Genomic DNA, 25,688 nt, shown 5'->3' with positions numbered 1-25,688 from the left:
TTTCTTAAGAAATTAGTGATGGTTAATGTGACTGCTAGGAACATAAAAGGTGATCTGAGTGATGCCTCTTCTGATTCAAACTGTGATGATCTATCAGAGAGTACAGAGAGCAATTTTGAGGATCTGTTTGAGAGCCCAAATGAGGCTGAAACATTTAACCCTCTGGATTTAATCACTGCTCTCTTCCTGTGTTCTGATGGGTTTGTTCAGCAAGAACTGGCTCTAAAAATGTCCATGTGTCAGTTCTCTGTTCCTGCTGCTTCCTAACTGTGATACACAGCAGTGCCCCTCATGCTGTGGGCCATGAGAGACATTGTTAAGAAGTACAGACCTTCGAATCTTGCAGAATCAAAAGGCTTCATGGAAGAAAGAATAGTTCTTTCTGAACTTCCAATGATCTCATTTGTGAGACTGGGTGAGTGCTCTCTGTCCAAATCAGAGATTCTCAATAAGCTTCTGAGTAACTCTGAGCAATACCATGACACCTTTGTTCACCACAACATGGAGTGTGGAGACATTCAGAGAAGAATATCCAATGGACTGACTGAACTGAAACTGGTACCTTCCCTGTGGAAACAAAAACATGGACATCTTCAGTGAACCAGTTGCTATAGCTAACCTTCGTGGAGACATTGCTTCATTTGAAACTCAATTCTCCTTTTTGTGTCAGACATCTGCTGCAGTTTTTGTTTTCTTTGACCAGCTGGACTCTGACTGCAAACTGCTGATGAACAAAAACCACAAAGCTCAAATCTTCTTAGTGGGAAACCAACAAAGCAAGAGTCTGACTCCAGATGTTTTGAAGAAAGTAGCAACTAGTCTGAACTTGACAAAAAACAATATAATTATAAAAACTAACAAAACAAATGATGCAAATTTTGTCAAATCTTTGAAGAAAACAGTGATTACTGCACTTGCCAACCCACAGTTAAAGATGTCAGTAGAGCAGATGGCTGATGTTGCTCATGACTTATTACTGTTGATGAAGATTTTCCAGAGTGTAAGGAGGGAAAGAAAAATGCAGATGCCATCACTGCAGAGATTAAAGATACTTTTCAATTCAAAGAAAATCAGTTTCCTTTACAAGGTCAAATATGGAAGGAACTGACTTTCTTGGAAAAGGAAGAATTTCGTCTTCGGAAAGTTGGTTCTGAAGACATAGAAACTACAAGAGCAACCTTAAAGAGAAAAAAGAAGAGCAACGTAAAAAACAAAATTCTTATGAAATGTCCAAAGCAATGACCTGCTTCATTAGTGCAATATCCAGCCCACAGAGAGAAAGGTGTTACTTTCTGAAATGGATGAGAATGAATCTCGACAACTTGTCTCGAATCAAACTTTCTGGCCTCAGGGAGCTTTACAAGGAAAAATGCAAAGACTCTGAACTAGAATTTCTAATTTTGGTTCATTTACTGCAATATCTGAAATATTTAATATGAATGAATTCATCACACTGAGTTGAAAACTGAAGCAATCAGAGAGCTCAACAAGTGGGAGACAAAGATCCTTGAAAAACCTGAAGAAATACTTTGATCAGCCAGAAGGTCATGTTAATCTGGCTGAAGGATACAGAGAGGATTTCTCCAACAGCATCAAGAGTCTTCGACGAGAAACTGAAAGATCAATGTTCAACCAGATCACAGCAGCTGCTGATATTAAGAAGGGATTGAAAGAACTTGACAAAATCAAGGCCACTTATAGAGAAAGAATTGAGAAAGCAGTTTGTGATTTAATTGATGAATGTCGTAAGAAAAAAGTTCAAATGACTGACAGAGCTTGATGAAAGTTTTAATAAGATGTGGAATGAAATAATGAACAGTTTGTCTTGTTTGAACAACAGACTATAAATATCTTCACCAGTGTTTCCCATCAATTAAGAACAAATCTTTCTCCTAAAGGAAGCCATGCATGTGAACTGCTGAGTAGAAAAGTCTGAAAGAATGTGGACTGGAGCCTTTTACATACAAACCTAAAGGAATGAAGGAAAAACACAAAATTCTTTTTAAAGGATTTTGTACCTGGACAGATCTAATAAAAATTGCTGACAGAATCATCTCTGTTTGCAATGAGTGTATTACTGATAAAATCAAGAGAAAAACTAATTATCATGATACTTACATCCAGGAGATTCTTCACATCATTGATGAGAAGCTGAACAAAGCTGATGTTGACACAGACATTGAGTTTGAAGTACCTCTGAAACAACACATTTGTGGATCTGCAGCCAGAAAGTTTCAGAAAATGCATGAAGATTTTATCCAAGAAAATGATCCTTATAAATGTCTGCAGAAAACAAAGAAATGTTCTGCACAGATTTCAAAGATGTGTTTCAAGAAAGAGATCAATGCCAGAAAAAAGCAGAAGAATTCACTAATCAGTGTCTGAAACCTGCTGTTGAAAACTTCATCTGTCGTTCTCTTGGTCCTGATATGATAAAATGATGACAAAAGAGGAGTTCAGCACACGAATGTCCTTCCAGTATTATATTTTACTGGATCTGATTTCAAATGGGGAATTTGTAAGCTTTCAGAGCTACATTTGCTCATATGAAAAATATGTAAAATCATGGACATCCAATAGACAATTTGAGAGTTAGAGGACAAACATCTTAAGTTTTGCATCAACCACATAAATGATGCCATAAAAAAGGCAAACACAGAAAACACTGACAGTCTGAAGACATTTGTTGAAGATATCTGCAAAGAACTTGGTGATAAACTGGTCATTTCCCAGGATGCTCTTGGTGCCTTCATGGTTCTGAACAAATCTGACCAGGAACAGTTTGCTCACTGGCTCAACAAGTGTGTGGAGGAAATGAAAGAAACTCTTAGAGGAGAGTTTGAAAAGATAACGTTTGAAACACAACTCTCACGTCTCCACATGAAACCAGAGAATGAGCTTTTTAACAGAGTGATTGGTTGTGGCAAACAGTGTCCATTCTGCCAAATACCCTGTGATGCAGGTGGAGAAAAACACACTGAACACTTTGCTTCTTTGCATCGACCAAATGGATTAGGTCAGTGCAGGGATAAAGAGTCTAGAAAACTCTCGACTGACATCTGCTCTTCTCTTGTTATCAGTGACAAATGTTTTCGCTGCAGTGCCACAAAGAATGAATGGCATCCTTACAAAAAATATAGGCAAATTTACCCAGACTGGAATATTCCTCCAGATGTGAGCCTGGAGGTGTCAGATTATTGGAAATATGTGATGAACAAATACAACCAGGAATTTGCTAAAGCATATGATGCAAAGCCTGCTGACATTCCTGATGCTTGGAAGAAAATCACAGAAGATCAGGCAGTAAAAAGCCTCAACAAATCATTCAACATCAAATGAAACCATAATCATGTTAGTTGTAAGAACACAATTGGTTCTTGCATGTATAGATTTTTTTGTCCTTTTTTGAAAGGCCAAATTTACACGTTGGACTCACCTCTTTAACAAAAGCCAATATAAACAACTTCACCTTAATTTATTGCAGCTCCTTATTTTCTTCATTTATCATTTATAATTTTAGCATTTTGTTTTATTAATAGAATAAAATACATATCTTTCTACAGATATCTGCATCTGTAGAAAGATATGTTGTTTTCAGACAACATATCTTGTCTGAAAATATTTACTCTCTTGTTGAAATATTGTTTGTTTCCACATTAGATGGATAATTGGAGAGTTTCAGTACAAATTTATTGTTCATTGTGAACGACTCAATGCAATCAATTCTCCATTATCATGACATCATTCAGTGGGTCATTGCTGCAAAGTCAATCACTGGATGCATTTACTGAGTTTCCTTAGATAGAAAAAGTTTCATCAAATTAAATATCAATCTGAACGCAGCTGATTGCTCAAATTAGAATTTATTTAATTTTAAATCTGATGTGGTGAACTGATTATGTATTTCTGTATATTAAATTGATTTGGTTTATATTCCAAATTATATTGACATTACATTTGCTTTGAGTTAATGCTAAAACAATAAACTTAATTGAATTAAGGTTGGTGTCAAATTATTTTTATTTTATTATTTTTTCTGTGTCGGTGCAGGGTGTTATTAAATAAATGTTCTTATATATATTTTGTTTGATTGCATATTCAATGTAATTTTTAGATATAGTGTTTTGTTTGCATAAAATATCTTTTTTTTTTTTGCTTTTTATTATTTTGTCACATTCATAAGGATTTAGGTTTTACAAACATCTAGTTCTGGGTTTTATCTTGAGTTTATCTTGGACTTTATTCAAATATATTTAGGTTTTTATCTCAGCATTTATCATCAAATGTAACAGAAAAATTCAGTTCTTCTCAATTCAAAATTTTTACATGACTTGCTTTTTGTCAGACCTTTAGTTCTGTGTTGACTTGATATGAAGCCTTGGCGCAAATTCAAACTGGAAGACTCTTTAGCCCCACCTGCAGCATTCAGTCGGTGCATCCCGCCAATCACAAACGACCAATCATTGTTGGAATCAAGTCACGTCATGGCCAATCACCGACCATGCCCCAGTTGATAAGGACGTCCATCCAAGGCGTCTTCTGTTTCGCTGCTGCGCTCAACCCACCTCCACTGTTCTGGCTCCCAGGCATACTTCATTCACCGACCTCCACCACCAGGATCGGGTCCCGGGGGATGACATTCCTGTCAGCATCGGGAATGCTCATCCGAGCTTATCGCAATCAGCTCGATGTCCTTAGCCGGGGCCCGAGCGCCAAAGACTTAATTTATGCATGTCAATAAACTTTTCTAATCGCTTTCTTTCTGTGTCTGAGTCTCTCCAGATTGAAGTGTCATTATGTTAATTATGTTAAATGTTTTGTTTCTGTTGGATAAAGTGGGATGTTATTAAGCAAATATTTGTTATTCTCATGTATCCTTAAAATGTATCTTTTCTTATATACTTTTATTGTTTAATTTCATCTTAGAATTAAGAATCTTTCTGTATTGTTGAATTACTCTGATTCCTTTCTCAAAAGGCCTCACTGAAGGAAAGCAGTGACAACAGGTTTCTGCAGGGTTAACTCTCAGCAGGAAGCAAGGCAACTTTGAACTGCTAGATTTCTATAAAACTATGACTGTGAAGATGTACAACTTGCTCTGTTTAACCGTGTCTGGAACAAGACTATCTAGTGTTAGATACCTTGTGTTTTATTTAGTGATTGTCATTGGCGCTGTAGCTATGTGATGAAGTGTTTTTCTCTACTTGTGTCATCTGCCGCTTGTCAAATCCTTGTTGTGTGCATCCCATGTATTTACCCACGTCTCTGTTCCCTGCTTACCCAGGCTTCCTGGATTTTGTGTATTTTATCATTAAAATCATAATTTCACACTACAATTTGGGTCTACAGCATCTTTCTTCACCACCACAACTACACAATTCATGACTCCTTCTTTGCATGATCATCTCCGGAGGTTCCATCGTCGTCTCCAGAACAGAACCAGATTTCTTTATCAGGGTTTTGAGCTTTTTAAGGTCTCTGGCTCTGATGCTGCTGTAGACCTCTGTTGCATCAATTAATTGTTATGCTAATTGTTGTAAATGTCTTCTTATATTTTTGTATTAATAAAGTACACTGACTTTTGTAGCAGCTGATCTCTGGTTTTTACTCAAATAAATAAAAAACAAAACAAATGCAGAGCTCCTCCTTTAGTTGAAAAACCATTTTCTAAAGTAAGTAGTAAAATAGGACTTCTTGTATAGAAAATACATATCATGTAAGTCACCTTCAATCTTTTTTCATTTTTTGTTGAAACGTCTGCAGTTTTCACTTGAACAATTTCATTATGGCATATGTTATATGTTTTGATGTTTGGATTAACTTGGATTTCACTGAATTTCCAGATACTAATAGTTTTTGTCAGACTGAAAACAATGTTATTAAAATTAACATTGTTTTTCTGCAGCACACTTAAGATCAGTAGTGTGGTAAAATATGCTGCACACTTGGTCAGTTTTTGGTCAATGCTCAATACAACAAAGCTGAACAATTTCTGAATCTGGTGGAGAAGTTGTGACAGTGGATGACAGTGGAAATGTATGTTATTAAAATCTAAATCAGCAGTGGACCATAAATACCACTGGACTGTGGTTGCACATAAAGGTGGAAAACAAAAAGACCTTTGACCTTTTCAAAATCTCAACAATAGAGCTTGTCAGTAAACATAAATTGACAAAATGCCAGGGATATTAAAAAAAAAAAAAAAATCAACCTGGATCACCATGGTCATTGTGAATATGTTGAGTTTTATTAAACCAGAGGATAAAAGTCAAAAGGTGAAAACTAATTGGAGTCAGACATGGAGAAGTTAAAGGAGTATTACAAAGATTTAGAGAGTGGAGTTGTTGCACAGACGGCCAGAGATGATGAATATTATGGACGTCTCAAGAACTGTAGTTTATCAGTAAAACAATCCACTGTTTAGATCATGTATATTTGGGATATTTGTCTTCATCCTTCCTACAAGTCACAGATGAATCACATTTAACAGATGGCACATTTCGAAGTTTTGATTTATTGCTAATCTACAAATAAGATTTTAATCTTGGGGACTTAAACAAAGCTGATATATTGGAATGAGTTAAAAAAAACACCAAAAATAATGGTTGTAATGTAGCTAGTATAAATTGGACAAAGTATATTTTAATAATAATGTGACTGCTGCCATTTTATCAGCAGTATACAAACAAAGCTCTTCTGTAAATTAAGCAAGTTTGCCTGTTCCAGTTAAAAATGACCTTGATGATATAGTCAGTTATAGTTACCCACCAACAAAAACCAAAAGTGAAGTACTTGAACGCAGAGTTACAAATTAGTAGAAACATTTCAATGAGGAAGTAAACTATCAAGATTCCATTCTGCAGTCAAGACATCTGTTAATAAGGAAGAAGATACCATTGATTGTTTTGGGGATTTAAAAGAAAAATGAATGAATTGCAAACAGAACAAGGAACTGGAAAATAACTGAATGCACAGTTTGATCTCAGTGGCATGATGAGCATCTTGGAATGAGGAAAATCAACAAAGCTGGGCATCAAAGTGATGTAGATAAACTCACTCATAGATCAGAATGTTTCCTCTTATGCAGTGAAGTAAGAAATGAGGAGACACAAGTACACTTTGGTCTTCATTGTTGAGTAAAACCGCATCTTCAAAAAACAATATTGGATCCAAAGTGAAGTGCAGCCTACTGTTTGTGAATCCAGTGTTCATACTGGCTCAAAAGTAAGACCAGTTTGCTGGTCAATCCTCCAACACCACGTCACACCACAGACTGTTCAGGAACTAACTGCTGCTCTAATCCAGGTCCAGGTAAAGATCCTTCAGGAGAACATCAGCGGTTTCATCAGGAACATGGCCAGATGTTGTCTGGAGGCCACAGACACATGGAGGCCTCACACACACACTACTGAGCCTCATTTAGACTAAACCTAAGGAATATTAACTGATTCAATCAGTCATGTTTTAAACTTTCATAGTGAGCATGAATCCAATCCAGATTTACAAAATGGAATCATCTTTATTCCATTTTAAAATGTTGGTTTTCTTATACCACAGCAGTAATGCTGTTGAATTATTTTGGTTCAGTTATGTAATTTTATTGTTTTTCACATTTAAATATGTGCAGGTAGTTGGTCTTGGTGCTGCACATTTTGGTGCATTATTTCAAGGTGATTACTGTTTCCCAAGATGGGCAGGAAATGCATCTTGTTTCTTCCTGTGTTGCTTTGCTGCATGTTGAACTTGGATGTGAATTGTACGTGTATTATCTGCAGGGGAGAGATTTGGCAGAAAATAGGAAAATAAAACCATCAGTTGTTGAAACATGTCGGTACATTCTCATGTATGTGATAAGCAGTCAGTATCTTAATAAGATGGTGCATTTCTGAAACGGATGGTTCAGGGAATCTGTATGTGTCGTGCAGGCGGCCATTTCCTGAACGTGACGATAAGATGTCTGATCATCGATGTGCTCCAGTATGAAGAGTGAACTGAGACGTTACTGTGGAATGTAAGTGTTGATAAAATAAGTTATATCACAATTTCATGTGGTCTAAATCAGTGTATTGTAATGCAACTCTTTGTATTTTGTTTGTGCATCCAGAGGCCACTGCTGTATTTCTTTTCTTGTATTAAATATATTTCTTTTTTTGTGCATTTCTCTGTTATTTAGAGATTGCCACATTCATCAGTAGTTACCCAAAGTTTGGTACACATATGTTCTGATTTTTTTAACAATAGTAAGAAACAAGACAGCTTTGTTTAATTTGTCTCAACTGAAAATAAAATATGCTGCACATTAAGAACCCCAGTATTTCCTATGCTACATTTATTCACATTGCTCATTTTTGTTATTTTCTTCTCATTCAATTTTATTGTGCTAATAATAAATATTTCAATTAGAATATTAATTAATTGAGTTCTAGGATGTTATTTTAGTGTTCTCTTTAATTTTGTTAGCGATGTATAAAATTGTGTTTGCACAGATCCAAACATTTTCTTTGTTTGTTCTCATCATTTTAGATTTGAGGATTTGTGAATAAATGACAAACTCCAAACTTTTCGTGCCTTAAAATCAATTGAAGTTTGAGCTGAAGGTGTTACAGCAGCATCATAAAAGTCTTAGAGAGTGGTGTATTTCATCTTATTTCATGATGGCCAAGATAATGAGTAAAACTACTAAGTACAAAACATTTTAAAAATATACAAACTGTTATGCACTTTTAAGAATGTATTAGGAAGTTAGAAGTGACACATGGAGAGGAAAGCTTCATGATGTAATGTGAAAAAGAACTTAAGTCCATGTTGAAGACAATGAATCCATGCCGGTGGAAACATTTCATGGCATTCAGTCCAGTGGACCATAAATGCTGCTGAACTCTGTGGCTGCACATCAAGGAGGAAGACAGAAACACCTTTGACCTTTTCATGATCTCAAGAGTAGAGTTTATCAGCAAAGACAAATTGTCAACATGGGGGTGATTGTATTGTTAAGTAAATAATGTCATTGTGAATATGTTGAGTTTTATTAAGCCAGAGAATAAAAGTTAAAAGGTGAAAACTAATTGGAGTCAGACATGGAGAAGTTAAAGGAGTATTACAAAGATTTAGAGAGTGGAGTTGTTGCACAGACGGCCAGAGACGATGAATATTATGGACGTCTCAAGAACTGTAGTTTATCAGTAAAACAATCCACTGTTTAGATCATGTATATTTGGGATATTTGTCTTCATCCTTCCAACAAGTCACAGATGAATCACATTTAACAGATGGCACATTTCGAAGTTTTGATTTATTGCTAATCTACAAATAAGATTTTAATCTTGGGGACTTAAACAAAGCTGATATATTGGAATGAGTTTAAAAAAAACACCAAAAATAATGGTTGTAATGTAGCTAGTATAAATTGGACAAAGTATATTTTAATAATAATGTGACTGCTGCCATTTTATCAGCAGTATACAAACAAAGCTCTTCTGTAAATTAAGCAAGTTTGCCTGTTCCAGTTAAAAATGACCTTGATGATATAGTCAGTTATAGTTACCCACCAACAAAAACCAAAAGTGAAGTACTTGAACGCAGAGTTAAAATTAGTAGAAAAATGTCAATGAGGAAGTAAACTATCAAGATTCCATTCTGCAGTCAAGACATCTGTTAATAAGGAAGAAGATACCATTGATTGTTTTGGGGATTTAAAAGGAAAATGAATGAATTGCAAACAGAACAAGGAACTGAAAAATAACTCTGAATGCACAGTTTGATCTCAGTGGCATGATGAGCATCTTGGAATGAGGAAAATCAACAAAGCTGGGCATCAAGTGATGTAGATAAACTCACTCATAGATCAGAATGTTTCCTCTTATGCAGTGAAGTAAGAAATGAGGAGACACAAGAACACTTTGATCTTTATTGTTGAGTAAAAACCGCATCTTCAAAAAACAATATTGGATCAAAGTGAAGTGCAACCTACTGTTTGTGAATCTATGGCTGCACATCAAGGAGGAAGACAGAAACACCTTTGACCTTTTCATGATCTCAAGAGTAGAGTTTATAGCAAAGACAAATGTCAACATGGGGGTGAAATGTCAAGTAAATAATGTCAGTCTGAATATTTTGAGTTTTATTAAGCCAGAGAATAAAAGTTAAAAGGTGAAAACTAATTGGAGTCAGACATGGAGAAGTTAAAGGAGTATTACAAAGATTTAGAGAGTGGAGTTGTTGCACAGACGGCCAGAGATGATGAATATTATTACAGTAATAATAATTATTCTACTAATAAAAGAATCTCAAAATGTGTCAGACTGTTGGGGTTCAAAAACAATAAAATAATAGTTTTAATGGTTTGAATTGGACAATTATTTTAATAATCATGTACAAACAGAGCTCTGCTGTGAATTAATCAAATTTACCTGTTTTAATTATGCGATACCTCAATCATAGAGTCAGGCAGAGTGAATCAGAAAACAAAAAACAAAAGCTGATGCTGATGGTATTGAATTGATGCGGGTTTCCTGCTTTGAATTACACACCTCAGGCAAAAGTATCGGTCTGCCAAGTAATGGAAACCAGAGTTACAAATTAGTAGAATAGTTTCAATGAGGAAGCCTGCATTATTTAGTTAGGAAACCTGTTAAGAAGGACGAACATACCATTGATTGTGTTGGGGATTTACCTCAGACTCAATGAGATACAGAAATGAACTGAACACAGAACAAGGAAGTGGTAAATAACTCAGCTTCACCCCTGTGGTATGATGATCATATCCTTAATTGTAAACAGATTAGATCAAGTGGTTTCACTTAAATCCAAAGTGAAAATAAAATCAAGGATATAAAAAGAGTCGGCTGCTGATCAGCTCTCAGACAGAACTGCTCCTCCACAGAATCGCTTCACTACAGAGCTTCTTTCAAGGTAAGTGTTTTGATTATGTCAATAAAACCTTTATAATCACCTGTGAGGCCCGATCACTGATCAATGCCGATCACCTGTATTGGATGTTAATTTTTCACTTTAGGTTGATTACACAGGTGGATTCTATTTATCATCATAAATCATTTAGTACAACATTGGATCATTCAGAGATCCTCACTGAACGTCTGGAGTGAATTTGTTCCACTGAAAGTAAAGGGTTTGAATAATTTTGCTCTCCTGAAGTGACAAAAGGTTGAAAAGTTCAAGGGGGGCAAATACTTTTGTAAGGCACTATATGTGATCAGGCAAAATGGGAAAATTGTCCAAATTTAAACAAAACATGCAAAATACTTGCAGGCAAAATACAGCAGGAACTCAATCAAAAGGAGAACTGAAAAATCTGCAGTCAGTTAATATTTGACAGTAATATTCACTGTACCCTAAGTTATGCATGAGTCAAATAAATCTCAAAACACTGCCTATATCAAATACTGTCAAATTTGAATGCAGGTTGCATCGAAATAAACAATCCAAAATTACCAAATCAAAACTTCCTGAGATCATGGCTAGCTGATTAATGCTGGTTCTGATTGGTTGTTTCTGACCTTGCTGAGTAATTCTGCAAATTGCCAGAAGGAGGCAAAGGAGATCTTGTTTTTTAATTATTTTTATTTCAGAGATTATCTGTTTTATGTTAGGACATAAAGTTTATGTCAAATCTTTTTGCTTAAGTTTCATGCTGCAGCGTCAAGCAGATGTTCAGTGTGAGAGTTCATTGCTGGAGGTTAACTGGTGCTATGTCTGTGAAATATTACCACCAACCCTAACTTGTTGACTTAAATTATTTTTTGGGTTACTTGCTAAGCTTTCTGACCATCATGCTCTTCCGGGTGAATGCTGGTAGTTGTGCACCGTTGTACCTGCTGCCTGGCTGCTCATGATGCCTTTTTTTCCTGCATCAAGCCACATTGTAGCTTAATGTTTGTTTTTTTAAATATCATAACAGATTTGGTGTGTTAATGCATTTTGACGCGCTTCAGCCTCGAGTTATTTCTTCGTCTCCACACACACACTTCTCCATTCACTCCGAGTGTTGAAGTTCCTCATCACATTGTTTAGGATTTGGTGCTGTGCAGTGTAAAGGAAAGAGGAGATCAGCTGCACTGGCTGGCTGTGAAGTAACATATAAGTGATTGGTTTTAGTGATCGGCTTACCTGTCAAGTCTCCCATTTTGGCAGAGAGACTACCGTTGAACTTGGGAATTTTTTCTGCAATGTTACATTGTTTCTCCACCATTAGCACGACTGCATCACACAATAATCTTGAGCTTTAGTATGTACTGTGCAAGGGAAGGGTGTGAGCAGCGTATGCACAAGCTAGATTGACAGTGCGAAAATCTTCCTGGATTTGTTTGGTAGTTTCTGGCTGTGCATTTCTGCAGTAGAACCACTGGAGGGAGCCAGAGGACTTTGATGTTTTCAGAGATGATCTGTCTTTTGTTTGACAGTTTTAACAAATATGTAATAAATTCATTTTTATAAAAGTTACTGCAGCTTTAAATTTACCTGCAGAGATAATACACCAAGACGTCTTAAAGGGTTTCAGAATATTTTAGAGACATCAGAAGCCAGAGAGACATTAACATGTTTCAAAGTTTGCAGTGACCTCTGCCCTCTTAGCTTTGAAGATGACCAGCAAGGTGGAGACGACACACCTTAAATGTGAGGTTTATTGGGTCTAGAAAGTTGCTTTCTAGACCCAATACGGATCCCGGAAAAGAGGATCCGGGCTTTTTTTTTTAATAAAAGGGCAAGCATTTTAATAAAGATTAGTAGGTTTTCTTCAGACAGTCATACCTACAAAAAACAAAAACAACATTCAAATATTAGGGAAGTTATTAATGCCAAGTTTGTTTTTTGTTTCTTTCACACAGCTTGATCCATTCATATGGAGACAGCAGAGCACAAAATCTACAGTTAGCCTGCCTATCAACTCAACACCTGATGGTAAAATGGACTTCCTGACTCTGATCTATATCTGTATATTATACATTGCACTACTACTGATAGGCCAAGTCTTCTCACGTAAACCCCAGGAGGGAACCCGTCAGAATCCAGAGGAAAGCCCAACAAACAAACCAGGTAAGCCTCCTGCAACACCTGCACATATTTGTAAATACAGTCGACAAAAGTCAAAGAAGAGTACAACATATTTAAAATGAACTCTATACAAACAAACATTAAAATGGAAGCAAATAAACTTTGATTTACAGAAGCTTTTAAAATTAATATTAGCTGAAAGAGTGAAATTATAAATGCTGAGGAAACTGGAAGTAATAAATTAGGAAAGATACGATAATTTCTGCATTTTAGGCAAAACTGGTGGAGGCTTACCCTAAAATATTTTCTGCAGCAAAAGATGCCTGCTGAAAACACTGACTTGAGAGGCTTAATGTCAGTAAATGGAGAATTTTTCAGATTTATATTTATGAATAATTAAACATTGTTATTGTGAGAGGTGATCACCTCTCCACTTCAGAGAGGCTAACACTCTCTCCCTCTGCAGTTCTCAGATTTCCTCTATAAATCTTTGTGATATCCAACAACTGGCGTTGGGACCATGAGTCTTTGTTTGCAGACACAAATAAAAGCCAAAACATTTTTCTTATTTTTCTTTCAGAGACAAACAATCAGTCTGAGTGTGATAATAAAGAGTCCACTCCCACAAAGAAGGTAGAGGAACACTGTAATGTCTAAAATATAATGAAAGTAATTGAGTCATCAATCTATCTATGTACATGTGAGACTTAAGCTATATATTTTATTATTTATCATAAGGGAACCAGCACTGGAGATAAATCTGAGACTCTTGATGGAAAGACAAGAGAAGAAACTTCATCAACATCTGCTGAGTCTGATGACAAACCAAAGGGGGGCACAGAGGGTGAAGGTCAGTAAAATAAAATGAAAATGAAATCAGAGTGCAAGCATCTTTGAAAAGCAAAGTCTGACTGTCATTTGTCCGTTTTCATAGAATTTTTATTCATCATTTCTTTTGTCAGATTCAAGTTATTTCTGTCACCATTGTGTTTGTTATTTTTTATATGAACAAAGAAGTACCAATAATTTTGTACGTGTTTATATTTGTTATTTCAGATGTAGACACAGTGATCAGAGAATATTTGGGGATTTTTAGGATCGGCTATGGATTTCATATAATTTTTTAATTTGAATCCACAACTGAAAAATTTGAAATCAAGGATTGTAGTTTTTTTAAATGAAGAAAGCCTGAATAAACTCAAGAGTGCTCAACAGAATTAATTATTTAAAAAACAAACTCATGAAACAGGCCTGGACAAAATGATGGTACTCTACAACGTTTTGAGGCAATCACTGCATAAAACGATTCCTATAAAGATAAATTTTACTTCTGCACCTCTCAGCAGGTATTCGGCCCCCTTGAACTTTTCAACCTTTTGCTGCTTGTCAGGCTTCAAACATAAAGATCAAAATTTTTTATCATTTTGTGTAGAATCAACAAGTGGAACACAATCGTGAGGTGGAAAAAAAGGCTGCACAATGGCACAGTTTCAGCAAGAAGGTCCTGGGTTCAATTCCTGATCTTTCTGCATGGAGTTTGCATGTTCTCTCTGTGTAGGGCGGGTTCTCTCCGGGGACTCCGGGTTCATCCCACAGTCCAAAATCATGACTGTTAAGTTAATTGGTCTCTCTAAATTCTCCGTAGGTGTGTGTGTGTGTGTGTGTGTGTGTGTGTGTGTGGTGTGTGTGTGTGTGTGTGTGGTGTGTGTGTGTGCATGTCTGTTGCCATGCGACAAACTGATCACCTGTCCAGGGTGTCTCCCAGGTAGCTTGTGACAAACATTTTATGGATATCGTTGAGAAATGGCTTTCTTTAAATACAGGCCAGATTTGTACAGCGTACATCTGACTGATGTCCTATGGACAGACTTTCCCACCTGAGCCACAGATCTTCGTAGTTCATCCAGAGTGATCATGAGCCTCTTGGCTGCATCTCTGATTAATTTTCTCCTGGTTTGAGATAAAACCAGGCAGATCTCAGAACTGCCTGGTTTGCACCGTGGTCAGAATGATGCTCTCTGAGCATTAAATAAAACCTGAGAAATGGCTCAGGGTTTTATTTAAATGCATAAATTCTATGCATTTATACGGGGACTCGATTACACACAGGTGGATTCTACTTATCCTCATCAGTCATTTAGGGCAACACTGGATCATTCCGAGATCCGTACTGAACTTCTGGAGTGAAATTGCTGCACTGAAAGTAAAGGGTTCGAATCATATTGCATGCCCCACTTTGCAGTTTTTCATTTGTTAAAAAGAAGTTTGAAATATCCAATAAATTTTGTTCCACATCACAATTGTGTCCCACTTGTTGTTGATTCTTAACAAAATAACAAAAATTTTTAGATCTTTATGTTTGAAGCCTGAAAAGTGACAAAAGGTTTAAAAGTTCAAGATGGCCGAAAACTTTCTCAAGGCACTGTATTTTTGTCCAGTCCTCATGAGTCCAGATGTCTCAGGTTTGAAAGTACCTTTTCCAGACAACATGCTTCAGTTCCTTACAAAGATGCTCAATATTTAGGTCAGGGCTCATAGAAAACCACTTCAAAATACTCCAATGTTTTCCTCTTAGCATTTCTTTGGTGTTTTGGGTCATTATTCTTTTGTAAGACCCATAATCTGCAACTGAGAACCAAGACACTGAGCAGCACATTTCTCTCTAGAATCCCTTGATGGGATTGAGATTTCATTGTAATCTGTACATATTTAGGATGCCCTGTGCCAGATGAAGCATAGATAATCCCAGTAGGGACAATGTTCTTTTCTTTGATATGTTTCATTTTTTGGTCTGCCAACATAGAGCTTATGTGCCTTGCCAAAAATTTCAGTTTTTGTCTCATCTGTCCATAGGACATTCTCCCAAAAGCCTTGTGACTTGTCAACATATTTGACAAATTCTAGTCTGGCTTTTTTATTATTTGTTTTCAACAATAGTGTTCTCCTTAGTCATCTCCCATTAAATCCACTTTGGCTAAAACGACATTGAATGGTGAGATTTGACACTGATGTTCCTTGAGGCTGAACTTCATCTTTAATCTTTCAAGAATTTTTTCTGGGCTATTTTGTTACAGAAGAAAAAAAAGAGCCTTTTGTTTTGTCATCAATTTTCCTCCTGCAGCCATGGAGGTTGGCTACAGTGCAATGGATCTTAAGTAACATTAAGCTACTTGGAGATGGTACTATAACCTTTAACATGCTTGTTGATAATTTTCTTTCTAACCTCCTCAACGTGCTTCCTCTGGCCCCTGGTGAGAGTGTTACACACCATGTAACCAAACAGCAGAGTGACTACTGTCTTTTTCCCATTTAGAGACAAGATGCATCAATATTCAACACAACAGTGATGATAAAGTTTCCATTCTCAGAATGGAGGTAGAACATTGCAAACATCAAAAATATAATACAAATAAATGAACCATGAATTGATCTCTGTGTGATACTTAAATTATTTATGTTTTGTTATTTATCTTAAGGGAAGCAGCACTGAAGATAAATCTGAGGCTCCTGATGGTGAGAGAGGAGAGGAACCTGCATCAACATCTGCTGGGTCTGATATTGATGATCCAAAAGCTGGTACAGATGATAAAGGTCAGTAGAATAAAATTGAAAATGAAAGTGATATGTGCTCGCAGTTTATTCAGATAATATTATTGCTTTTCACATTCCTGTTTTTACTGTCACATATGTAGCAGTAACTGAGTCAACACTTTGTAGAACCACATTGTGGGATGTGTTTCTTCAAGCTTTTCATAGCTGAAATTTGACAATTGCACAGAACCAAAGATCCACTGATGTTTATGGAGATGATTTGACAAGATATGTAAAAGTTTACAGGTCCTTTTCAAGATCTTGTTGAGAAAGAAGAGATCTGTTGAATATAGTTTATCTCCAGTCCCAACATTACAGATCTAGATCTATCAGAGGAGCTAATATAGAAAAATGATGTAGTTACCTCTATAAACTATTTTGATCTTTAAAGCATTCTGCATGTTAAGCAGCTCCATAGCAGCTGTTTAATTTGCTGTGGATGTTGTAAAGTATTATTAGTGTTTATTTAGTAAGTCTGTGACAAATTAGATGATGTAATATTATACTCCATAATAAGCAACTATCTCTCCTATTCTCTTTTAAACAACTATAGTTTTAAAAGACCCTGTTTGTCTCTTGCCTTCAGTAGAGACTCACTGCTTTGGATGTTATACACAATATAATTCAGTTTAGTTTATTCATTGTACTTATTACATTATTTTTAATAATGTAATGATAAAAATTTAACATTCATATATTTTAGATTCATTGCACACTAACTGAAATATTTCAGGTCGTTTATTGTCTTAATATGGATGATTGTGGCAAACAACTCATGAAAACCCAAAATGTCTATCTCATAAAATTAGCATATTTCATCCGACCAATAAAAGAAAAGTGTTTTTAATACAAAAATTGTCAACCTACAAATAACTACGGACAGTTATACACTCAATACTTGGTCGGGAATCCTTTTGCAGAAATGACTGCTTCAATGCGGCATGGCATGGAGGCTCTCAGCCTGTGGCTCTGCTGAGGTGTTATGGAGGCCCAGGATGCTTAGATAACGGCCTGTAGCTTTTCCAGAATGTTGGGTCTTGCGTCTCTCAACTTTCTCTTCACAATATCCCACAGATTCTCTATGGGATTCAGGTCAGGAGAGTTGGCAGGCCAATGAGCACAGTGATGCCGTGGTCAGTAAACCATTTACCAGTGGTTTTGGCACTGTGAGCAGGAGCCAGCTCCAAAGATAAAAAAATGAAAACTTCATCTCCATTAAGCTTTTCAATGAATGAATAAGTTTCAGAATTGCATGAATGAACCCTGCCCTTGATAAAACAAGGTGGACCAACTCCAGCAGCTGACATGGCATCCCAGACCATCACTGACTGTGGGTACTTGACACTGGACTTTTGGCATTTTGGCAATTCCTTCAGTCTTCCTCCAGACTCTGGCACCTTGATTTCTGAATGACATGCAAAATTTGCTTTCATCTGAAAAAAGTATGTTGGACCACTGAGCAATAGTCCAGTGCTGCTTCTCTGAAGCCCAGGTCAGGCGCTTCTGCTGCTGTTTCTGGTTCAAAGTGGCTTGACCTGGGGAATGCGGCACCTGTAGCCCATTTCCTGCACACGCCTGTGCACGGTGGCTCTGGATGTTTCTTCTCCAGACTCAGTCCACTGCTTTTGCAGGACCCCAAGGTCTGGAATCGGCCCTTTTCCACAATCTTCCTCAGGGTCTGGTCACCTCTTCTCGTTGTGCAGTGTTTCTGCCACACTTTTTTCTTCCCACAGAGATGCCTTGATACAGCCCTCTGGGAACAGCCTATTCTTTCAGAAATTTCTTTCTGTGTCTTTCCCTCTTGCTTGAGGGTGTCAATAATGGCCTTCTGGACAGCAGTCAGGTACCCATGATTGGAGTTTTGAGTGATGAACCAGGCTGGGAGTTTTAAAGGCCTCAGGAATCTTTTGCAGGTGTTTTAAAGTTAATTTGTTGATTCAGATGATTAGGCTCGTTTACAGATCCTTTTCATGATATGGTAATTTGTGAGATAGGAATTTTGGGTTTTCATGAGCTGTATGTTTTTTTTGGTCTAACTCCTTTTCTGGTTTAGAAGAATGAGAGTCTAAAAAGTGGTTGCTGAGGTAGTTTTTCTTTATTCTACTATTTTACCAACTTAGTTGCTACCTTAACAGGGTTATTAGCAACCTCTGCTCTGGTCAGCAGAGCAGAGGTTAAATAAGTGTAAGTATTTTTTGGACTTTCTAATTATGCTCTACATTTGGAAAAGCAATGAATACACACAGTTTCTAAGGAATAATAAAAAATAAAAACATCCTGAAGAAATTTAACCGTGGCCTGCCAAAGTGTGCCCATTGGTTTGGACCCAGTGCTCTGATGCTAAAAATTAGCATCAATGCTAAGCTTTGCTAAAACATTACAACGTAGCATGTGGAGAATCACAACCATGTTGACTAATATGGACTTGAACCATTCAGTATGTTAAATTTAATGCATAGGCTAAAATTAGCATCAATGCTAATGTTAGCATGAGTGCTGTGAGTAGCATGTGAGGTATCACTAGCATGTTGACTTACATTCACTTCCTCCATTCAGTATACTGAACATAGGTAATGCATAAGAAATATCTAAATGCTTATTTTAGAGAAAAGGCTAATGCATTAGCTGTGCATTAGCTGGCCATTAGCGGTGCCATGCAGCAAGGCAATGCCCTAACCTGCCCTAGGTCCTAATCAGAGAAAAAGATAAGGCAGGCTAATGCCTCAATATTCCTGAGAGGAAATTTTCAGTGAGCTTCATTTAAATGGCCAAACTAATCCCATGTGTAACAGTAGTTGGGTTGAACCAGTTACAGTTACAGTCCTCCTCTATAGTGACCATGTGTTCCACCATGTTTGTAGTTCTGACATTCTGCTCAGCCCTCTGTTTTAACTGAGTGTTGGCCATAGATAGAACTACAAACATGTCGTGTTTGTTGTCCTAATCAGCAGTCTGCCCTCCTCTGTGTTCTGATGCTATGGTAATTAATCATCTCTACCAACTTTCAACTGTGATTGAGACACACAGAGGGAGACATAACTCTATCTGTTTGATTTTAAATGGCTATAATAATCCTATGATTAACAGTTTTGGTTAAATCAGTTATTTAATGCCCAAAACATTCTGCCATGTCTGAAGTTTAACCTTCTGCTCAGTCTTGTCGTAACTCACAGATCCACCATCATCCAGATTAGTTTGGTCGTTCCACTGAAACGAAACTAGAAACTTCTCAAAGATTGATTTCATCCCCCTAGTGAGTTTTTGAGTCTCAGCAAGACTCACATCCAACATGTCTCTGTACAAACCAACAGTCTGAGTGTTCGCTAGTTCTGCCAAGTCCATCACAAATCATTGATAAGCCAGATATCTGCAAGCTCCAAACAGCAGAAATCCTGTTATCATGAATAAATACAGGGTGTATCCCGCCAGGTGTGTCTCTGCAGGATAAGACTCTCCTGTGCCAGATCCTCATGAGAAAATTTGATCAATTTGGAGGCTCCAAAATTATGAAAAAGTCAGAAAAAAATAGAGCAAACAGAGCAGAGGGAGCAGAGGAGAAAAGTCTGTCTTCACCGAGAGCAGAGAGGAAAACACATAACAAGCATTTGAACAGATTCATTCAGTTTCATTACCCAGAAATACAAACTCCTCAGGGAGGTGGACTCAGGGAACTGAATACAAAATCACACCATAGATGTCAGATTGTTATTTATGAATATTTTTAAAAACCTATTTAATCGTTTTTGTTTGATTTCAAAATCGTGTTATTTTGTTTTGATCCATTCCACAAAATCTCAGTGAAACACTTTGAAATTTGTGGTTTTGTGACAAAAGTTTAAAAAAACAAAAGATTAGCAGGTATTACTACTTTTGGATGGACTTACTATTGACATTAACATTAAAAGGTATACATAATTATTTTGGATTTAAATGACACATGTATGATAAATTGCTTTATGTTGAACAGGGACCAACCTGACGACGCTTTTGGAGGATCTGGGATTGGACCAGTTCTACCAGGAGAAACTGTCACTCAGCAACATACTGGAGATCAATGAGAAGACCACCAAAGATGAGTCTTCACAATGTAAATCTGATCTTCCATGGTATTTTCTTAAGAAACTGATGGCAGTGAATGTAACAGCTAGAAAGATAAAATGCGCCTCAGATTCCAAGTCCAACAGTGATGATACATTAAGGGATCATTGTGATTTTAATGATCTATTTGTCTGTAATAACATGAATGACTCTCTAAATCCTCTTGATATAATCACTGCTCTCTTCCTGTGTTCTGATGGGTTTGTTCAGCAAGAACTGGCTCTAAAAATGTCCATGTGTCAGTTCTCTGTTCCTCTGCTTCTTCCTAACTGTGATACACAGCAGTGCACCCTCATGCTGTGGGCCATGAGAGACATTGTTAAGAAGTACAGACCTTCAAATCCTTCAGAATCAAAAGGCTTCATAGAAGAAAGAATAGTTCTTTCCGAACTTCCAATGATCTCATTTGTGAGACTGGGTGAGTGCTCTCTGTCCAAATCAGAGATCCTCAACAAACTTTTAAACAACCATGACACCTTTGTTCACCACATGGAGTGTGGAGACATTGAGAGAAGAATATCCAATGGACTGACTGAACTGACCTGGTACCTTCCCTGTGGAAACAAAAACATGGACATCTTCAGTGAACCAGTTGCTATAGCTAACCTTCGTGGAGACATTGCTTCATTTGAAACTCAATTCTCCTTTTTGTGTCAGACATCTGCTGCAGTTTTTGTTTTCTGTGACCAGCTGGACTCTGACTGCAAACTGCTGATGAACAAAAACCACAAAGCTCAAATCTTCTTAGTGGGAAACCAAAAGAGCAAGAGTCTGACTCCAGATGTTTTGAAGAAAGTAGCAACCAGCCTGAACTTGACAAAAAACAATATAATTATAAAAACTAAACAAACAAATGATGCAAATTTTGTCAAATGTTTGAAGGAAACTGTGATTACTGTACTTGCCAACCCACAGTTAAAGATGTCAGTAGAGCAGGGCTGATGTTGCTCATGAAATGGAAATTCTGTTGATGAAGATTCTCCAGAGGTCAGGATGGAAAGAAAAATGCAGATGCCATCACTTTAGAGATTAAAGATACTTTCAATTCAAAGAAAATCATTTTCCTTACAAGGTCAGATATGGAAGGAACTGACTTTCTTGGAAAAGGAAGAATTTCGTCTCCGAAAAGTTGGTTCTGAAGACATAGAAAACTACAAGAGCAAACTTAAAGAGAAAAAAGAAGAGCAACGTAAAAAACAAAACTCTTATGCAATGTCCAAAGCAATGACCTGCTTCATTAGTGCAATATCCAGCCAACAGAGAGAGGTGTTACTTTCTGAAATGGCTAAGAATGAACCTCGACAACTTGTCTAGAATCAAACTTTCTGTCCTCAGGGAGCTTTACAAGGAAAAATGCAAAGATTCTGAGAACAAAGAAGAGATCAAAGAAATTGACCAACAACTTTCCAGCAGCTCACTGGGAGTTGAGCACTTCTTCCGTGAAATGGGTCAGATCTATGAAGCTTCTCTTTCCCTTCCAGAAACAGATCCATCACGTCAACAACTGCAACATCTGCCCAAACTCTGTGCTCAGTTGTTGCTGGATGGATTTCCTATTGAGCTTGTAGATGGAGATGCTTCCAACATTCCTCTCAGATGGGTGAGTGATGTTCTCTCTCAGCTCAATGACTTGGTGTCTCCAACAACAAGATACGGGTCGTCACAGTTCTTGGAGTTCAGAGCACAGGAAGTCCACTCTCCTTAACACCATGTTTGGAGTCCAGTTTGCAGTCAGCAGTGGTCGATGCACTAGAGGTGCCTTCATGCTGCTCATCAAAGTCAATGAAGACTTCAAGAAAGTTCTCAACTGTGACTTCATGATGATCATCAACACTGAAGGCTTAAAGTCACCAGAGCTAGCACAGCTGGACAACAGCTATGAGCACGACAATGAGCTGGCAACACTTGTTGTTGGGCTGAGTGACATCACCATTATCAATATTGCCATGGAGAATTTAACAGAGATGAAGGACATCCTGCAGATAGTGGTGCATGCTTTCCTCAGGATGAAGGAGGTCGGCAAAAAGCCTCAATGTCAGTTTGTTCACCAGAACGTTTCTGATGTTTCAGCCCATGAGAAGAACCTAGAGACAGGAAGCTGCTGTTAGAACAGCTGGATGAGATGACCCAGGCAGCAGCTAGAATGGAGAAGAAAGAGGAAAACAAGAGCTTCACTGATGTGATGGATTATAATCCAGACACTGGAACTGCTATATTCCTGGACTCTGGAATGGAAACCCACCAATGGCTCCAGTCAATGCAGGATACAGTGAGACTGTCTATGAACTCAAGAAAAACATCATCCAACAGCTGGGAAAGTGTGGCTCAACTTCTAATGACATCTTGGAGTTCAGAGAGTGGATAACCAGCCTGTGGAACGCAGTAAAACATGAAAACTTCATCTTCAGCTTCAGAAACAGCCTGGTGGCTGATGCTTACATGGCTCTGCACAGAGTACAACCAATGGGAGTGGGAGTTCAAAAAGGAAATGTACAAATGGTCACCAAAGCAGAGACAAGAATTTTCAATTTTGGTTCATTTACTGCAACATATGAAATATCTGACATGAATGAATTCATCACTGAGTTGAAAAGTGAAGCAATCACAGAGCTGATCAAGTGGGAGACAAAGATCCTTGAAAACCTAAGAAATACTTTGAGCAGCCAGAAGGTCATGTTTATCTGGTTGAAGGATACAGAGAGGATTTCTCCAACAGCATCAAGAGTCTTCGACGAGAAACTGAAAGATCAATGTTCAACCAGATCACAGCAGCTGCTGATATTAAGAAGGGATTGAAAGAACTCGACAAAATCAAGGCCACTTATAGAGAAAGAATTGAGAAAGCAGTTTGTGATTTAATTGATGAATGTCGAAGAAAAAAGTTCAAATGACTGACAGAGAGCTTGATGAAAATTTAATAAGATGTGGACTAAAACACTGAACAGTTTGACTTTTTCTAAACAACAGACATAAATATCTACACCAGTGTTTCCCATCAGTTACGAACAAATCTTTCACACAAAGGAAGCCATGCATGTGAACTACTGAGTGAAAAAACCTCAAAGAATGTGGACTGGAGCCTTTTACATACAAACCTAAAGGAGTGAAGGAAAACATCAAAACTCCTTTTAGAGGATTTTTCACCTGGATGGATCTAATAAAGGAAAGACAAACTATTGCTGACAGCATCATCTCTGCTTGCAATGACTCTATTTGTGATAAAATCAAGAGAAAAACTAATTATCATGATACTACATCCAGGAGATTCTTCACTTCATTGATGAGAGGCTGAACAAAACTGATGTTGACACAGACATTGAGTTTGAAGTGTCTCTGAAACAACACATTTGTGGATCTGCAGCCAGAAAGTTTCAGAAAATGCATGAAGATTTTATCAAGAAAATGATCCTTATAAAATGTCTGCAGAAAAACAAAGAAAGGTTTGCACAGATTTCAAAGATTTTCCACAAACGAGATCAATGCCAGAAAAAAGCTGAAGAATTCACTAATCAGTGTCTGAAACCTGCTGTTGAAAACTTCATCTGTCGTTCTCTTGGTGTTGATATTTGATAATTGAAAAAGAGGAGTTCAGCACACGAATGTCCTTCCTGTATTCAATTTTACTGGATCTGATTTCTAAAAGTGACTTTGAAAGCTTTAAGAGCTACATTTGTTCATATGAAACTTATGTAAAATCATGGATATCTGGTAGAATAAAGGAGAATTTCTCCTGTGGGGGGCAGTTTGTGAGTTTGAGGACAAACATCTTAAGTTTTGCATCAACCACATAAATGCTGCCATTAAAAAGGCAAAAAACAGAAAAGACTGACAGTCTGAAGACATTTGTTTCAGATCTGCAAGAACTTGATGATAAACTGGTAATTTCCCAGGATGCTCTTGATCCCTTCATGGGTTCTGAACAATCTGACCAGGAACAGTTTGCTCACTGGCTCAACAAGTGTGTGGAAGAAATGACAGAAACTCTTAAAGAAAAGTTTAAATCAACCAAGTTTGAAACAAAACTCTCACGTCTCCATATAAAACCAGAGAATGAACTTTTTACAGAGTGATTGGTTGTGGCAAACAGTGTCCATTCTGCCAAAATACCCTGTGATGCAGGTGGAGAAAAACACACTGAACACTTTGCTTCTTGCATCGACCAAATGGATTAGGTGGACACAAGGATAAAGGCTCTTGGAAACTCACGACTGACATCTGCTCTTCTCTTGTTACCACCGCAAAACGTTTTTCCTGCTGTGACACAAAGAATGAATATCATCCTTACAAAGAATATAGGCAGATTTACCCAGACTGGAATATTCTCCAGATAGCCTTCAGGCGGCAGATTATTGGAAATGTGATGAACAAATACAACAAGAAATTTGCAGAAGCATATGATGCAGAGCCTGCTGACATTCCTGATGGTTGGAAGAAAATCACAGAAGAACAGGCAGTAATAAGCCTCAAGAAATCATTCAACATCAAATGAAACCATAATTCATGTTTAGTTTAACAATTGGTTCTTGCATGTAGTTTTTTTGTCAATATAAAAGCTTCACCTTAATTTACTGCAGCTCCTTATTTTCTTCATTGATCATTTATAATTTTAGCATTTTGTTATTCTCTTATTTTATTAACTTTTGTAGCAACATATCTTGTCTGAAAATATTTCTTGTTGAAAGATTGTATGTTTTGTTTCCACATTATATGGATAATTGGAGAGTTTCAGTACAAATTATTGTTCATTGTTAACGACTCAATGCGATCAATTCTCCATTATCATGACATCATTCAGTGGGTCATTGCTGCAAAGTCAATCACTGGATCAATTTACTGAGTTTCCTTAGATAGAAAAAGTTTCACCAAATTAAATATCAATCTGAACGCAGCTGATCGGTCAAATTAGAATTTATTTAATTTTAAATCTGATGTGGTTGAACTGATTATGTATTTCTGTATAAGATATGGTAGTATTGAGATTACATTTG

At 37.1% G+C, this 25,688-nt stretch overlaps 2 pseudogenes; both read left to right on the top strand.

The window, feature by feature from the left end:
* The first annotated feature begins 18 nt into the window (after positions 1 to 18).
* Positions 19 to 3,339, top strand: LOC129373185 (up-regulator of cell proliferation-like; annotated as a pseudogene).
* Positions 3,340 to 10,833: 7,494 nt separating this feature from the next.
* On the top strand, positions 10,834 to 25,365 carry LOC129373184 (interferon-induced very large GTPase 1-like; annotated as a pseudogene).
* Positions 25,366 to 25,688: the final 323 nt, after the last annotated feature.

This window comes from Poeciliopsis prolifica, unplaced genomic scaffold (genome assembly GCF_027474105.1).
Source record: "Poeciliopsis prolifica strain line A6 unplaced genomic scaffold, Auburn_PproV2 SCAFFOLD032, whole genome shotgun sequence".
In the NCBI taxonomy this organism is placed as follows: Eukaryota; Metazoa; Chordata; class Actinopteri; order Cyprinodontiformes; family Poeciliidae; genus Poeciliopsis; species Poeciliopsis prolifica.
The sequence above is the reverse complement of the archived record's forward strand: the minus strand, read 5'-3'. Positions and strand labels throughout refer to the sequence as shown.